Source organism: Xyrauchen texanus, chromosome 15 (genome assembly GCF_025860055.1).
Source record: "Xyrauchen texanus isolate HMW12.3.18 chromosome 15, RBS_HiC_50CHRs, whole genome shotgun sequence".
NCBI lineage: Eukaryota > Metazoa > Chordata > Actinopteri > Cypriniformes > Catostomidae > Xyrauchen > Xyrauchen texanus.
Window position 1 is genome coordinate 772339 of NC_068290.1, and position 16916 is coordinate 789254.

At 36.5% G+C, this 16916-nt stretch overlaps 1 long non-coding RNA gene across 1 annotated transcript; it reads right to left on the minus strand.

Moving 5' to 3' along the window:
- Positions 1–14931: 14931 nt before the first annotated feature.
- Positions 14932–16285, minus strand: LOC127655872 (uncharacterized). Its single transcript, XR_007972107.1, has 3 exons — positions 16182–16285; positions 15383–15689; positions 14932–15259 (listed from the first exon to the last, which is right to left on the minus strand). It is a non-coding gene; the product is annotated as an uncharacterized LOC127655872 (long non-coding RNA).
- Between the last annotated feature and the right edge of the window lie 631 nt (positions 16286–16916).

The window sequence follows — 16916 nt, forward strand, 5'->3', positions numbered from 1 at the left end:
TGCATATATAGTGCATATATAGTGCATATATAGTGTACATATATAGTGTGCATATATAGTGTACATATATAGTGTGCATATATAGTGTGCATATATAGTGCATATATAGTGCATATATAGTGTGCATATATAGTGCATATATAGTGTGCATATATAGTGCATATATAGTGTGCATATATATAGTGCATATATAGTTGTCACCCTCACAAGAAGAGACAGTCACAATGTAAGTCAAAAACTGCTTTTATTAAATAAAGAGCAGGCGAAGGTACAGTAGGGATATTCCAGAGGGAGAAAGGTTGAGGTAAGCGTAGGGTCGAGAGCCGGGGACTCAAAGTGGAGTAAAGGGGCAAATCCGGGAGAGAGTGGTCAACGAGAGTGGGGAGGTCGAAGCCGGGAAACAGGATCAGAGAAACTAGACGGGACTAGGGGGGAGCAAAAGACAGGGGAACAAGGGGAGCTGGCAAGCTAAGAGGAAGACAAGAGGAGGTCAAAACTAGACGAGACTAGCGGGGGGCAAAGACACGGGAAACTAAATACAATAACCAACAGGAGTGAGACGAACGGGTTGTGAAATATATAGGGGCGAGTGCAGGTGTAAACAATGATAGGTGATGAGACGAGTGCAGGTGAAACTAATGTGGTGACTGAGAGCGGGCGCAGGTGTACATAATGTTCTGGCCATTGGGAGCGGGCATGTGAGCCCGAGGGGGGAGATAGTGTACGAGCGTGTGAGCTCGTAGGAGCAAAACGGGCATGGTAGCCCGAGGGAGCAAAACGAGCGAGGAAGCTCGAGGGGGCGGAGCGAGGGAGCGGGGTTCGTGACAATAGTGTACATATATAGTGCATATATAGTGCTTACATAGTGTGCATATATAGTGTGCATATATAGTGCTTACATAGTGTGCATATATAGTGTGCATATATATAGTGCATATATAGTGTGCATGTATAGTGTGCATATATAGTGCATATATAGTGTGCATATATAGTGCTTACATAGTGTGCATATATAGTGTGCATATATAGCGTGCCTATATAGTGCATATGTAGTGTGCAAATATAGTGCATATATAGTGTGCATATACAGTATAGTGCATGTATAATGTGCATATATATTGTGCAGACTACCAGCCCCTGAACGATTCGATGGCAGTTCTGAGAGGTGTAGAGGTTTCATTACTCAGTGTACCCTGGTCTTGCAGCTCCAGCCCAGCAGCTTTCCCGCTGAAAGTAGTAAAGTGGCCTACATCATAACCCTTCTCATAGGCAAGGCATTGGACTGGGCCTCAGCCTTGTGGGACCAAAAATCTCCACTTACTACCGATAGTCAAGACTTCATTTCTGAGATGAAGAGAGTTTTCCTTCACCCAGCTAGTAAGGGAGATGTGGATCGTCTAATTCTTGGCTTCCCATGGCTGACCACTCACAACCCACACATTGACTGGTCCTGAGGGGTTGTTAGAACCTGGGGAACCAACTGCCATGTCTCTGACTCCGCCTTCTGCTGTGTCCCCAATCTACTAAGAGCATTCCCGGAACCTTCGCCAGATATCTCCAGGCGGAGTTGTACCTCTGCTCCCGAGACCCAGTCCACTGAAGTCTTGGCTCCTCTCAAGATGGAGCTGGTGAAACCCAAGTCTTTAACGCATCTTCCCGAGTTATCCCGAGTACCCTCGGAGTATGCGGACCTCCATGAAGTCTTCAGTAAAGACAGAGCTGCCTCATTGCCCCCTCATAGACCTTATGATTGTGCTATAGAGTTGCTTCATTGTACCTGCCCACCTCGTGGAAGGCTCTACTCTCTCTCTGGCCTGAAAGATTAGCCATGGAAAAATACCTCAAGGAATCTCCTGACAGTGGGTTCATCCACCCTTCCACCTCACCTGGGATGTGGAAGGATGGCAGCCTCCGACCCTGCATAGACTACCGAGGTCTAAACCGTATCGCTATCAAGAACCGGTACCCTCTCCCCCTCATGTCCACAGCTTTTGAGATCCTGCAGGGTGCCACCATCTTTACCAAACTAGACCTCCGGAATTGTTCGAATCCATGAGGGAGATGAGTGGAAGACAGCTTTCATGGATTCTTGGGTTCAACTATCAGGGAGTTAGCTCAGTGGTAGAACACCAAACACTTGAGCACTGCAGACCTGGGTATGATCCCTGTCTACGGCAGCCTCGCTACATTTTGTGTGTGTGTGTGTGTGTGTGTGTGCGTGTGTGTGTGTTTAAATAAATATTGTGCTGTCAGTCGATTACAATTTTAATCGCAATTAATCACATACATTTTTAGACTTAATCCAGATTTTAATCCCACAGTTTTAGAAAATGCTGACTCTAAATATACTTATTTTCCTGTCAATATGTATTCATTTCCTTCTTAGGAAAAAAAGCAAAACATTATGTAACAATATAATGTTTTATGAACATTATCCAAACAAAACCTTCCACAGTATAAAGATAGAAATGCACTAAAATATCACCAATTCAAGTAACATGAAACGTTTCATAAAGTGGGAGTTTGACTAACTGAAAGAACTAGTCTGTACATATGTTGCATATTCATTACAATGTGCATTAAATCTCTTCAACGCTCATCCTCCACAATATTAATCTGCCGACTGTGACGATCCGCTTTATTATTTAATGTATTTCAGCTTTTAATGAGACTCAGACTTGTTATTACTGTCTCCAGACAGTTACACCACATGACATTTTTTTACTTAAAACCCCCAAAAACATCAAAATGACTCTGAACTCACAAACATGTTCATCACAGAAGAGGTGTGCTCAAGACATTGTTTTGTGTGAATTGAGTTTGTAATGTACTTTTTTGGAATCATTTTTTTGACGTGGACATAAAAATTAGTATTGCATCATTGACTGTAACAGACACAGACATGTTAAATCGACTCATTGACATGTGTAGCGTGACACTACAGGAGAATACGTCAGTGTGTCTGTTCGACTAAACAGAAAGTTTTTGTGCAGTCTGGCTTTGGTATTTGCAGGAAATGATGCTAGACAGAACTTGTCGTAGCATTTCCCATGGGAAATCCTTATCGAGGATATTTTACTCTGCCTCCACTGGATGCAATACTGCATCATATAAGCCCAACGGGAGCCCTGTATGTAAACAACAATGTGTTTGTTGTTTCCAGATAACTGGGGACTTTCAGCAAACCCTCACAAATGAGCTGACGGGAAACATGAAATGCCTTCTGACGTCATGCAATGTTAATATTGAGATCTTGACGTAATTAAAAATAATCTCAACAAAAGTATTCTTGAGAAAACAAGACAGAAGATAGTAGTAACACATGGCCTCTAACAGTTATAGTGTGCATATATAGTGTGCATATATAGTGTGCATATATAGTGTGCATATATAGTGTACATATATAGTGTGCATATATAGTGTGCATATATAGTACATATATAGTGCATATATAGTGTACATATATAGTGGATATATAGTGCATATATAGTGTGCATATATAGTGCATATATAGTGTGCATATATAGTGTACATATATAGTGCATATATATAGTGTACATATATAGTGCATATATAGTGCATATATAGTGTACATATATAGTGCATATATAGTGTACATATATAGTGCATATATAGTGCATATATAGTGTACATATATAGTGCATATATAGTGTACATATATAGTGCATATATAGTGTACATATATAGTGCATATATAGTGTACATATATAGTGCATATATAGTGTACATATATAGTGTACATATATAGTGCATATATAGTGTACATATATAGTGCATATATAGTGTACATATATAGTGCATATATAGTGTACATATATAGTGCATATATAGTGTACATATATAGTGCATATATAGTGTACATATATAGTGCATATATAGTGTACATATATAGTGCATATATAGTGCATATATAGTGTACATATATAGTGCATATATAGTGTACATATATAGTGCATATATAGTGTACATATATAGTGCATATATAGTGTACATATATAGTGCATATATAGTGTACATATATAGTGCATATATAGTGTACATATATAGTGCATATATAGTGTACATATATAGTGCATATATAGTGTACATATATAGTGTACATATATAGTGCATATATAGTGTACATATATAGTGCATATATAGTGTACATATATAGTGCATATATAGTGTACATATATAGTGCATATATAGTGTACATATATAGTGCATATATAGTGTACATATATAGTGCATATATAGTGTACATATATAGTGCATATATAGTGTACATATATAGTGCATATATAGTGCATATATAGTGTACATATATAGTGCATATATAGTGTACATATATAGTGCATATATAGTGTACATATATAGTGCATATATAGTGTACATATATAGTGCATATATAGTGTACATATATAGTGCATATATAGTGTACATATATAGTGCATATATAGTGCATATATAGTGTACATATATAGTGCATATATAGTGTACATATATAGTGCATATATAGTGTACATATATAGTGCATATATAGTGTACATATATAGTGCATATATAGTGTACATATATAGTGCACATATAGTGCATATATAGTGTACATATATAGTGCATATATAGTGTACATATATAGTGCATATATAGTGTACATATATAGTGCATATATAGTGTACATATATAGTGTGCATATATAGTGCATATATAGTGTGCATATATAGTGTACATATATAGTGCATATATAGTGCATATATAGTGTACATATATAGTGCATATATAGTGTACATATATAGTGCATATAGAGTGCATATATAGTGTGCATATACAGTTATAACACATTATAAGACTTCCTTATTCATAGTTATACTTTAGCGTATAATGCATTATAAAGGCATTATAAATGTATTATAAACTTCTCGTAAATAATTGTAACTACAGTTATAACACATTATAAGACTTCCTTATTCATAGTTATATTTTAGAGTATAATGCATTATAAAGGCATTATAAATGTATTATTAACTTCTTGTAAATAATTGTAACTACAGTTATAACACATTATAAGACTTCATTATTCATAGTTATTCTTTATCTTTAGTGCATATATAGTGTACATATATAGTGCATATATAGTGTACATATATAGTGCATATATAGTGTACATATATAGTGCATATATAGTGTACATATATAGTGCATATATAGTGTACATATATAGTGCATATATAGTGTACATATATAGTGCATATATAGTGTACATATATAGTGCATATATAGTGTACATATATAGTGCATATATAGTGTACATATATAGTGCATATATAGTAGTACATATATAGTGCATATATAGTGTACATATATAGTGCATATATAGTGCATATATAGTGTACATATATAGTGCATATATAGTGTACATATATAGTGCATATATAGTGTACATATATAGTGCATATATAGTGCATATATAGTGCATATATAGTGCATATATAGTGTACATATATAGTGCACATATAGTGCATATATAGTGTACATATATAGTGCATATATAGTGTACATATATAGTGCATATATAGTGTACATATATAGTGCATATATAGTGTACATATATAGTGTGCATATATAGTGCATATATAGTGTGCATATATAGTGTACATATATAGTGCATATATAGTGCATATATAGTGTGCATATATAGTGTACATATATAGTGCATATATAGTGCATATAGAGTGCATATATAGTGTGCATATACAGTTATAACACATTATAAGACTTCCTTATTCATAGTTATACTTTAGCGTATAATGCATTATAAAGGCATTATAAATGTATTATAAACTTCTCGTAAATAATTGTAACTACAGTTATAACACATTATAAGACTTCCTTATTCATAGTTATATTTTAGAGTATAATGCATTATAAAGGCATTATAAATGTATTATTAACTTCTTGTAAATAATTGTAACTACAGTTATAACACATTATAAGACTTCATTATTCATAGTTATATTTTAGAGTATAATGCATTATAAAGGCATTATAAATGTATTATTAACTTCTCGTAAATAATTGTAACTACAGTTATAACACTTTATAAGACTTCATTATTTATAGTTATATTTTAGAGTATAACGCATTATAAAGGCATTATAAATGTATTATTAACTTCTCATAAATAATTGTATCTACAGTTATAACACATTATAAGACTAAATTATTCATAGTTATACTTTAGAGTATAATGCATTATAAAGGCATTATAAATGTATTATAAACTTCTCGTAAATAATTGTAACTACAGTTATAACACATTATAAGACTTCCTTATTCATAGTTATACTTTAGAGTATAATGCATTATAAAGGCATTATAAATTTATTATTAACTTCTCGTAAATAATTGTATCTACAGTTATAACACATTATAAGACTTCCTTATTCATAGTTATACTTTAGAGTATAATGCATTATAAAGGCATTATAAATGTATTATTAACTTCTCGTAAAAATTGTATCTACAGTTATAACACTTTATAAGACTTCATTATTTATAGTTATATTTTAGAGTATAACGCATTATAAAGGCATTATAAATGTATTATTAACTTCTCGTAAATAATTGTAACTACAGTTATAACACATTATAAGACTTCCTTATTCATAGTTATTCTTTAGAGTATAATGCATTATAAAGGCATTATAAATGTATTATGAACTTCTCGTAAATAATTTTAACTACAGTTATAACACATTATAACACTTCCTTATTCATAGTTATACTTTAGAGTATAATGCATTATAAAGGCATTATAAATGTATTATTACCTTCTCGTAAATAATTGTAACTACAGTTATAACACATTATAAGACTTATTCATAGTTATACTTTAGAGTATAATGCATTATAAAGGCATTATAAATGTATTATTAACGTCTCGTAAATAATTGTAACTACAGTTATAACACATTATAAGACTTCATTATTCATAGTTATATTTTAGAGTATAATGCGTTATAACACAAGCACATCCGATGTTAACACAGCAGAAGTTAATACAGTTAATGATATAAGTGATGTATAATGTAAACAGTTAAAAGGTTTTATGATCATATTATAAGCGTAAAGTTACAAAAGCAACATCTAATAAACAGCCATAATGTTGTAACACACAATACATCACAAGTCAAACTTATATTATGGAAGTGATTTATTCAATAAGTCTCCAAATAAGATGCACAAACATTAAAGTTTATTGAGTTCAGTATAGAATCAGATTGATTGATTCATTTTTTTATTCTTGGGTGTGCGATCAACGCACAGTATTTCTGTGTATATTCATATATGCAGGCTGCTCTGTCATTATAAAGATCTAATTGATGTCATTACACGTCTAAACCAAATCTCCTTTTTTTTTTCTCCTTTTATAAAAGCACCAAAATACCCCATAACTGCATAAAAAGTTGTAAATAATCTTCAAGGTACTAAAAGCACATTTCCTGTGCAAAACAATAGGCAACTCCGTATGTTTGCATCTGCCTTTAACATTACTTTAAAATACTCAAGGGACAAACCCAGAACATATATCACATATACATGAAGGTAAAGGACTGAATGTATGCATGTTATTTTGAAAATGAAAAAAATGTATTTATTCACTATATACTGATATATATATATATATATACTATATATATATATATATATATATATATATATATATATACATTTTAAAAATCCTAAAACTATCTCTTTATTTCCAGCTATTTCAAGACTTTTGAAAGCCCTTGTGATCATATTGTGTCTCTGTAACATAATCGTCATTTGCTTTGTGTAATGTGTAAGAGTAATGCGATGCATTGAGTAAAGGGGTGTAAAACACTCTTTTAAGGGTGCAATTGCTCCGTTGAAACGGTCACTGACCTACTTTGTGACACTCTACAGGATAACCGGCTTCAAACAGGTTGTCTCTTTCCGCCTGTGGTGAGAACACATTTGACAAATTTCCCCAGTAACGCAGATGAAAGGAAACATTGGTTAACATCACTTTCCTCTTTTAAACCATCAAATGTCAATCCATTGTTTTGGACATAAAACATTACAATTATTAAGTTGTGTACGTTTATAACATTTAAATAACCTAAATGAAATAACGACTTTTTGGTGAATAAACTAGCATGATCACAGAGCATCATGAATGTATGGCCGTGTGGTTTTATCAAAGGCATTCTTCTTTAGGATCATTTGCTCACTGACAGGCGATGTCTGTTTCTAAAAGGTGATTGGCTGTTTCACCCGTGAGGCGGGACTTCTGCTTCTACGTGAGCCATATTGGGCGTTCAAATGTCTTCAAGATTGATATTTTAAAGCATTTTTAATTTGTTAAATTATGCAGTATTTGAGACGCTGAATCAGATTCGAGGCAAATGATTATAACAGTCACTTCATTTAATAGCGATTACACACCTGCTGACATCAGTGTAAGCGAACATAACTGCTTATAACATTGAGGTACGGGTAGGGTTAATATTAGGTCATGGTAGGGGTGAGGTTTAGGTTAACAGTGTAACTACAGATGTAATTAAACGCAGGTACTTTAAATGACGACCCACGAGAGCGAGAACCACATTATAGTGACCACGAGGAGGTTACCCCATGTGACTCTACCCTCCCTAGCAACCGGCCCAATTTGGTTGCTAAGGAGACCTGACTGGAGTCACTCAGCACGCCCTGGATTCAAACTCACGACTCCAGGTGTGATAGTCAGCATCAATACTCGCTGAGATACACAGAACCCCTCTTCCATTTCTCACAAGCAACAAAAAAATAAAAAATTCCACATACGAGGACAGCGGGACTAAGTCATGAAATTTTGAATAACACCAAATCTATTGAAAGTCAGATTGTTAAAATCAAATTGTTTATTATGTTTCCAGGAGTGTCTCCTGAACTGAGATCAGTCAGTTTAAATGAATTTAACCTACGCATTGCGTATAGCAAAGCCAAAATACAACGTCCACTCATGTGTACGTGTGGTCGAGCGAGGTTATGATTAATTACTTTAAAATCATTAATTTACTTTTAAATCATCTTTAATATTATGACTAAACTGTTTTATTATTATTCAGTATCAATAACATTGAACTGGACCTTGATATCATATTTATTTATTTATTTATTTATTTGATGGTCATAACGTTCATTTTCAATCTTTATTGTTCTCGAAAGGGCACTTCAGGTAGGCAGCAGCCAGAAACACAATAAACATGATCTGATGAGCTATTTATAAAAGTAATTAGTGCGGGAATAAAATCATTGGGTACTGTCCAAACCTCTTCCCAAAAAAGATGAAAAAATATAACAATGAATGCGAATGAGAGCGATGCCAAGACCAGGCAACTTGCCATTGTGATGTCACTTTTGTCTTTACTGGATTTCGTGATGTGTTTGAATGTGAGCCCAGATTACGGGAAAGCTCTGGGAACAACATCTGTGTAAAAGACGTTATTGTGTTTAGACCTACTTGTGAATTCGACCCTTCATAATATATTTATGTATTTATTTATTTGTATATATCTGTTGGGTAAACAAAAAAATATTCTACTACAAGACAGTTTAAAACTAGTTGTTTGAGATAAACATCCGCTGCTCAAGAATTTGGATAGTTAGATTTTTTATATAGCCAATGTGACAACTTGCCCCGATCTCCCTTATATCAGGGATATAGGTGCGTAACAGTGCACACGCTTTAACTTGCATGAATGTATGTATGCATCAGGTCCTCACTGAATATATTTAAAACATTTCTGACATGAAATGAATGTCTGTTCATCACTCTAAGTGCTGCATCGTCCTGTAAGGTCAAAGGTTAACAGGTTACATTGTGCTGCCCATGCAGAAAGTGTAGTGGGTTTAACACGTAGCATTTACACAAGTCTGGCATGAGCACAGCGCTAAAGCATGCTCACTTCAATCATTTATAGACTGTTCACTCAAGGGTTAGTACAGTATTATATCATCTCAGAACTTGACCTGGAAATCACGAACCAGTTCTAATGGCTCATACAATGGAAAGTGGATTTTTCAGAATATTCCCATTATGCATAGGTGTAGAGGTGGGCACACACACACAACAACAGTGTTTCCAACCGTGTGGGTGATGCTACATTCAAGATGTTCCTTTACGAGATTTTGGTGACCTGATTTTGTGGCGCTCATCTTGTTTCCTGTCTCAAGCGTGGGGGGGGATTGGGGGTTAAACTGTACTTTCACAATAGTGTGTTTTTAAAAGAGCTGCATGATCTCATTCTGAGAGCAATTTTAAAAATAGAGACCCTTCTTGAACTCTCACAGTTGAATGAGTTAAAGATCAGAATATTGCTATAAGAGCGCATTAACTGACGCAGCACAGAAAGTTCAAATTCTATTTGACAAATTCAACATTTCTGGTTGATCATGATTACTGGATAGTGATTTTTAAATTGTGAAATGAATATTCACAACAGACTTTTCCAGGCCTGGAAATTCCCTAATATTTGCAGGTTTTTCCACAACTGTGGGAACCCTCTATTAGAAGTAGAGCTATAGATCGGTTTTACCAATTGACACCTCTTGAGGATTTGCTGTATCGTTCATCATTTAAAATATGCATCCATATATGTATCCTCACTTCAATGCATATTTTGATAATATATATAAATATTTAGATCAAGTGTTTTAAATGAAAGCAAGTGTATGCAAAGAAAAATGTGACTATATGGAAACGTCCACTGTCAGCACATTCGCTAACTACATTTCCGTCCAAGGGTTATTTTTGCGACAAAAGGTGTAGCGCATCAAAACCGATATAGAGGATGGAAATGCAAATTAATCAGTAAAATTTCACGTAATAGTGTCTACATAATATTTTTCCGTTTAACTCTAGCGCATAAACTCTATGTTGATACTTCAAATGTTGCAAAAAACTGGTTTGGAAACACTTTGTCGAGAAAATTGGCATTAACGCAAAAACGTAGGGTCACATGACACAATTTACCCCATGTTAATCATGACAACAAGGTTGTGACAGGGCGGAGGGCGGGGTCGTGATCCTACACACCCGGTCCCGTATTAGGCTAATCAAGCCACCGTGAGGGATAAAGGTCGACTGCAGGGGATCGTGCGGGAGAGAGAGATCGTTTACGGACATGTCCGTCATGTGTGTGTTTGTGTCCTTGTTTTAAGTTTACCAATTAAACTATTATTTATATTGTCAAGCCGGTTCTCGCTCCTCCTTTCCATTGATCCCTTTACAAAGGTATACATCCTTGAGAGCCAATTTATTGTGTGTGAAGCATTTCTATCAGAAAGACTCGCAGACTTGAGTCTTTAAGATTACATTTATTTGATGATTATGAAACATGAAGCGGTCAGAAGAGGTTGAACTCTGAACTGTCAGATCCTGCTGGAGATAGGAGGCAGGGGCGAGGAACCTACCCCAAAAGAGAGAAATAAAATACTACCCCCAAAAGAGAAGATCCGGTCAGGTTACGAACCAGGTCTCGTGTTTGCCGTTCAATCCGGAGAAGAGAAAAGGAGATGTAACAACCTAGAATTGACACTTGGCATGAAACACACAATATCCCTGGCACGGTTGTGCAATACCTTTGCAATAGGATGAGCCGTGCTTGTGTTTACTGATGGCGCTTATGATAGAGGGGCATAATGTGAGTGATATCCTTGCTGGAGGACAATCAGTTTAATTTTGAGCCCTCCGACAAGGCGCCTGTAGTTGTGCAGAATCTTTGCCAAAAGATAAAAGTAATATGAGACCCTACAATAAGGGCGACGTTGTTGTGCTGTACCTTTTGCTGAAAGATAAACAACATTGATTATGAACTCTCTGACGAGGGCGGATGTTGTTTCAAATATCTTTGCCAGAAAATGAACACCGTAGCTTAAAGCCCTATGATAAGGGTGACGATGTTGTGCAATACCTTTTGTTGAAAGAAAACCTAACTTGGTTATGAGCCCTGTGGCAAGGGCAGGCGTAGTTTGATGGTTATCTTTGCCAAAAGATGAACAACATAGCATAAAGACATACGATAATGGCAACGTTGTCATGCAATACCCGTTGTATAAAGATATACCACGTTGATTATGGGCCCTCTGATTAGGGCGGGCGTTGTTTGATGTTTATCTGTGGCAAAAGGCGAACAACATAGCATAAAGCCATACGATAATGTCCTGCAATAGTTGTTGAAAGAAAAACAATGTTACGCATGAGCCCTTCGATAAGGGCGAGCTAGGCTTGTGCAGTACCCATGCAAAGGAAAACCATACTTGGGACTGTGGAAGCCCTGGTGAAGAGGGTGGATATGGCTATATGGTGTCATTGCAGGACAATATACACGCTTGAATTTGATGATTGTGTGAGAAGAGATGTTGATGAACAGTAAGAGCCCCCGACCGCCAGCAGATTGGTATGAAAACTTGATGATCGAGAGTTGAGCATATGTGATATTTGAGGGTTGGGTCAAATAAATTTCTGATAGGATGAGGAAGACCAGTGGCTGACCATCTTCATTGTGGGTTCTGATAGTCCTTGATCATGTTACGATGGCAGATGAAGGAAGACGAGGAGTGGGGTCTAAATGCGGTTCTTTTATTTAAATCAAAGTGAAGACAAAATACACAGGAACTAAAGAAAACATCCACGGGGGGACAAAACTGAAACTAAAACATGAAAACATCGGGGGGTACACAAACTGATAAAACACGGCAAGACAGGTAAGGCAGGCAAGACAACAAGATCCAGGCATCTACAAACATCAAACAATGACCGAACAGAGACTGAACAAACAACCAGGGTTTAAATACAGAAAGGAACAAACAAGGGAATGAGGGACACCTGGGGAAACAATCAGGGAAGGAGGAACAATCAGGGGAAAACCAATCATAAAAAGAAACTACAAAGGACTACAAAACCAAACAGGAAACAGGAACTAAACTAAACTTCAACATAAAAGCACAAAAACAAAAAGACATCTGTGAACATGACAGATCAGCAGCCATTGTGGCTGCACCAATTTTGAATGAGTGCCCCGAGAGACTCGGGGAGGGGACCGCAATATTTGAGGGATCAGATGCAAAATGTGAACTAGTTTGCTGTATATACTGTGGCGGTGGCGGGACAGGAGGAGCCAGAGATTATAGATATCGTACATTATTCCAATAGTTGACAATTATGTTAGTGTTGCTCATATGCCACGTGTTTGCTGATAACTTCACAAAAAATATCACATATGATTATTTAGAGTCAGTGATTATCTTTCAATCGAGTCCACACACAAGATAATCAGATGTAAAGATCACTAGATAATCCACATGAAGCACAATGTTACATATGACCACCAGGAGATGGCGCCAAATACACGACACAGACTCAATGATGACTCAAATGACACAGAATGAAACTCATTCTGTGAAATCTCATGACTAAAATCATGTCTGCATGCTATGCAAACCTTTAGTCATTGTTGTGTTTGCATGTGTAATTAGTTCTTATGTACAATTATTATCTTTTATTTGTTTGGAGATGTTTTTGGACACTATGATCAATTATATTTGTAATGTTGGAACTTTTGATTGCTTTGGCGCATCAATACAAACATATTCTCAGATGCAGTTGACATGATTGGGAACAAAACAAAAACAGTTTTTCGGAGCCGCCTTATTTACACCCAGAGATATATAATCATATCAGAAAAATAAGAAAAAATTAAAATATTTGGCTAAAAAAACAAATTTTTAGCCTAAGAGTTCAGAATGTATCATAATCTATATCACAATTTTTTTTTTCTTTACAGTGATACCAAACACTTGTTTTTTTTTTTGTCAAGTTATAAGCCTTAATTTAGGGTATGCCACTGAAACAGGAAATCTTTAAAAACATCTTCAGAGTTTAAAGAGTTAAAAACTATTGGCTATTAATCTGTTATCTGCCTTTTCCAGCACCTTAGTTATCGGTATCACCAAAATCCACTATTGGTCGACCTCTTCCCTCTATACTGCATTATACAGGCATTGTGGGATGCAATTTTTGTACCTGTATATTTGACATTTCCTAACTGTAAAGTACGGTATATACCATTAGTTGATAATCCGTTAAAGTACCAACTATATTAAGTTCTTAAAATTACTTTGTACCACCATAATATTACAAGAGGTACATAGAAGTCAGGTTTTTCCAGTTGCACTTTACATTCTTTCCCCATTAAAATAAAGAATATATTTTTCAAGGGCTACACCTTGTGGCATTTCTCTGGAATTACTTGCAAGCTTTACTAAAGTTCTGGAAGGTCTGTGATGCAAGAAATAACAAATGCTCCATGCGGTTAAGCTCTCCTGACTAATCCAACTAACTCCAGAACTAAAGCACAGTCGTCTTTAATCTCAAAGGAATTTGAAAAACACATGTACAAAATTGAACAGTTTTTAAAATGACATTTGAAAATGGAAGTTATTCATTTTGGCAGATGCTTTTATCCAAAGTGACTTACAGAGCAGTTATTACAGGGACAATCCCCCCGGAGCAACCTGGAGTTAAGTGTCTTACTCAAGGATACAATGGTGGTGACTGTGGGGATCAAACCAGCAACCTTCTGATTACCAATGTATTATACAGAGCACTTATTACAGGGACAATCCCCCGGAGCAACCTGGAGTTAAGTGTCTTACTCAAGGATACAATGGTGGTGACTGTGGGGATCAAACCAGCAACCTTCTGATTACCAATGTATTATACAGAGCACTTATTACAGGGACAATCCCCCCGGAGCAACCTGGAGTTAAGTGTCTTACTCAAGGATACAATGGTGGTGACTGTGGGGATCAAACCAGCAACCTTCTGATTACCAATGTATTATACAGAGCCCTTATTACAGGGACAATCCCCCCGGAGCAACCTGGAGTTAAGTGTCTTACTCAAGGACACAATGGTGGTGACTGTGGGGATCAAACCAGCAACCTTCTGAGTACCAATGTATTATACAGAGCACTTATTACAGGGACAATCCCCCCGGAGCAACCTGGAGTTAAGTGTCTTACTCAAGGACACAATGGTGGTGACTGTGGGGATCAAACCAGCAACCTTCTGAGTACCAATGTATTATACAGTGCACTTATTACAGGGACAATCCCCCCGGAGCAACCTGGAGTTAAGTGCCTTACTCAAGGACACAATGGTGGTGACTGTGGGGATCAAACCAGCAACCTTCTGAGTACCAATGTATTATACAGTGCACTTATTACAGGGACAATCCCCCCGGAGCAACCTGGAGTTAAGTGTCTTACTCAAGGACACAATGGTGGTAACTGTGGGGATCAAACCAGCAACCTTCTGAGTACCAATGTATTATACAGTGCACTTATTACAGGGACAATCCCCCCGGAGCAACCTGGAGTTAAGTGCCTTACTCAAGGACACAATGGTGGTGACTGTGGGGATCAAACCAGCAACCTTCTGAGTACCAATGTATTATACAGTGCACTTATTACAGGGACAATCCCCCCGGAGCAACCTGGAGTTAAGTGTCTTACTCAAGGACACAATGGTGGTGACTGTGGGGATCAAACCAGCAACCTTCTGATTACCAATGTATTATACAGAGCACTTATTACAGGGACAATCCCCCCGGAGCAACCTGGAGTTAAGTGTCTTACTCAAGGACACAATAGTGGTGACTGTGGGGATCGAACCAGCAACCTTCTGATTACCAATGTATTATACAGAGCCCTTATTACAGGGACAATCCCCCCGGAGCAACCTGGAGTTAAGTGTCTTACTCAAGAACACAATGGTGGTGACTGTGGGGATCTTACCAGCAACCTTCTGAGTACCAATGTATTATACAGTGCACTTATTACAGGGACAATCCCCCTGGAGCAACCTGGAGTTAAGTGTCTTACTCAAGAACACAATGGTGGTGACTGTGGGGATCTTACCAGCAACCTTCTGAGTACCAATGTATTATACAGTGCACTTATTACAGGGACAATCCCCCTGGAGCAACCTGGAGTTAAGTGTCTTACTCAAGGACACAATGGTGGTGACTGTGGGGATCTTACCAGCAACCTTCTGAGTACCAATGTATTATACAGTGCACTTATTACAGGGACAATCCCCCTGGAGCAACCTGGAGTTAAGTGTCTTACTCAAGGACACAATGGTGGTGACTGTGGGGATCAAACCAGCAACCTTCTGAGTACCAATGTATTATACAGTGCACTTATTACAGGGACAATCCCCCCGGAGCAACCTGGAGTTAAGTGCCTTACTCAAGGACACAATGGTGGTGGCTGTGGGGATCAAACCAGCAACCTTCTGATTACCAGTTATGTGCTTTAGCCCACTACGCCACCACCACTTATTCTTTATTATATTTTGCACAGATTGTGTACGCTCATTTAGGAAGGGGTCTGTTCGAGCATGCTGGGATAATCCGCAGAAGTTAAAAGAACCGGAAATATGCCACATGCTATTAATAAATTGCGTGTTGAACCTGCCAAACTAATTACTCAAATTTCCTTGTTGACCCTCTAATTAGGCTCCCTGTGTTTCGAAGTAAAAAGTCATCATTCTTTTCTTGTCTTAGAAGGTAATTATGTTTTTGAAACTGTGAATCAATACATCATATTATATTCTTTTAAAACCTCAGGAACTTAAAATGAGACTTTTGTGGCAAAATGACTCTCAAACTGTTTTAAACATTCAAGTTCAGGGGTTCTCAAACTTTTTAATGACAAGGACCCCAAATATTATGTTTCCCTTGCAAGGGCCCCACTTTCTTAAATATAAAGGCAGCTACAGTATAATTTATTTAGTACATAATTATCACATTTATACTATTTGAGAAAAACATTAGACACGA